The sequence below is a fragment of the Penaeus japonicus genome, unplaced genomic scaffold, assembly GCF_977035675.1.
Source record: "Penaeus japonicus unplaced genomic scaffold, GWHDUDI00000001_assembly GWHDUDI00000029, whole genome shotgun sequence".
Lineage (NCBI taxonomy): Eukaryota > Metazoa > Arthropoda > Malacostraca > Decapoda > Penaeidae > Penaeus > Penaeus japonicus.
Genome location: NW_028234431.1, coordinates 31,328,488 through 31,330,987, shown reverse-complemented (window position 1 = coordinate 31,330,987; position 2,500 = coordinate 31,328,488). Strand labels below are relative to the sequence as shown.

The 2,500-nt window shown below is 42.0% G+C and overlaps 1 long non-coding RNA gene across 1 annotated transcript in view; it reads right to left on the bottom strand.

The window, feature by feature from the left end:
* The window catches only part of LOC147468443 (uncharacterized), a 3,274-nt gene extending 1,979 nt beyond the window's left edge, over positions 1-1,295 (bottom strand). Inside the window, exon 1 of the long non-coding RNA XR_015192491.1 lies at positions 1,119-1,295. This is a non-coding gene — a long non-coding RNA (uncharacterized LOC147468443). The remainder of the gene's footprint in view (positions 1-1,118) is intronic.
* Positions 1,296-2,500: the final 1,205 nt, after the last annotated feature.

Below are 2,500 nucleotides of genomic sequence, written 5' to 3'. Positions count from 1 at the left end.
GCTGAGACTTTTGATAGTGTCGCCATAAAAGATACGTTATATGGGTCAGACAAATAAGTAAATGAAGAGAGTAATGACGTTTCAGTTTTAGACATGCTTCAAGGGACCTTGGGAGTAAATCTTTCATCGAAATGGAGGTGATTTTCAAGCGTTTTAGCACCCTACGTTAACATTCTATCCAGGGGATGTTTTCATATGAGCAGTTACGTTCATGAAAAATAAAGTATTTTCTATTTCACGGAACCAAAGAGTGAGCCTCACCGTCGAATATGGGCTTTTTTTTCAGGAAAACTTACATAAATGGTGAGCATAGTAAGCACTTTGTCCTGCCAGTGATACTGGTATAGGGAGAACTAGATAACACGTGAAACAAAGATGTAACTAGCCAGGATGTCCTTGCTACTGTTTGCACGAACTTATAGCACTGTATTGTGCCCAGTGCCAAAGGTCCTTGTGAAAATGAAATCCCTGGTACTAAACCCCTTGAGTTGTTTCTCACTATTGATTGAAAGCGACAGTGGCAGACAAAACGACACGTCTGAAGATGAAGTTGACAGGCAAATGCAGAGAAATACACAGACATGTCATGATCAGCAGTAAGTTATGAAAGTTTTGAAAGAGAAATGTAGTAAAAGAGGAATACTTTACATTTACATTGGTTGTCCTTTTCAGTGTAAGAGAAAGTTAATTGTGTGTGTCCTACTAACGGTGGAGATCTAGTTCACAGACAAATACCGACTCGACTGGTTGTTTGAGGGATTTTTATAACTCTCCCACTGATTTCAAGATGCTCATTGGTGCTGATATTCCAAAAGTTCTTACGGAAACCTACGTTTGGTGGTAATGTGCCTGTGTAAGTGTGGTAAACAGATCTTGCACTGGAAACGAACTTGCCCACTTAGGATATACTGATGTAAACTGTAACCATCTTCAAAGAGCTATATCTGATCACACACAAACACACACACACACACACACACACACACACACACAACCCAAAAAAAAAAAAAAAAAAAAAAAAAAAAAAAAAAAAAAAAAAAAACAAGCGACGCAAGCACAGCTATTTATCCTTCTGGGATGTGAGAAGCACCAAGGGACTCAAGGTGCACCTCACTCACCTCTGTGTCTGACGTGATGTCTTGAGAAGCTGCCGTGGCTTGACTTGCTTCGAAATTTCTTCCCAAAACACTGGTCGAATCTTCTCTATTGATGCAGCTCATCATGATGCTTGAGGTACAGTACTGACTACGGTACCGAATGTGTACATCACCCATAGTGAAGTACTGCATGTACATGTCTGACTACGGTAATGTATTTCCTGCTTGTACACTGCTCGTCGTAGTACACTTGAACGTGCACGGGGCTGACGAGAGCACTTATTCGCACTGTAACTATCATTGTGTGCTGATGTACAAAGATTGCAAGTTACTATGCAGTGGTGCACATACAAAACCTGCCATTATTTTTTTTTTCAGTGACGTACATACATAACTACTTACATCACAGAGAAGCACATACAGGGCTGTGTACATTATTTTATGTATACAGCCATGTACATCGCAGTGGGATAAATATGACTGTGGATACAAATCAGTGATCGACACCCATACTATGTACAGGGTGCTGTACCCTTACAGATAGCTACCATACAGCAATATATGTGCACGGCTGGGTACATCATGGTATTGTACGTACATAGCTGTGGACATCATATTGGTACACGTACACAGCTTATGTACATTATGATGGTGCATGTGCACAGCTGTCTACGTCTTTGTATAGTGCATACACAACTGCTGCTAACACCATGGCTGTGCATGTACATAGCGGAGTACGTGGTGATGGTGCACAAACACATCTGGCATCACTGTAAAGGTGCACGAGTGTGACACTGGTACAGTGGTTCAGCCAATCAGCCGGAACTCAGGACTATGTTTCACCAGCAAATATGAGCCACAGCCAGCTGAGAAAACTAGTGTAGAACATGTTCTGTGCAAAAAGGCTAAACAATAACAACAACAACAACATCAACAACAATAGCTTATGCTCAGGAATGAATGTCACGGGCTTCGGCATCACCCCTTCCTTGGTTCGTCAAAATTTCTGCTTTCAATGGCCCTTTCTTAGCCATGTGTTTATATAAGTAGCGCTGCCGCCTCCAGTTGTATTTTCAAAAGAGAGAGAGAGAAAAACAAAACAAAAACTGCAACTATCGCTTTGTTACCATCAAAAGTTTCTTGGTCTGATATTTCCAGTTGGATGTGCCCAATTTCACAACTTTCCGTTTTTTTCTTTTTTCTTTTTTTTTGGTCAAATTTCAAGGAGTACTTGTGGCTGAGGATAATCTCGAGTAACGGGGAATCGGGGTGACTGGACGAGACAGACGCCTTTGCGGGCATGGGAGGAGACTCACTCCTCGTCTTCAGCCTCTTTCAGGTACCTGGTAGGGCACTCCTTGTTCCATGCCCTCCCTTCCCCTTGCAGGTACCTGAGAGGACTC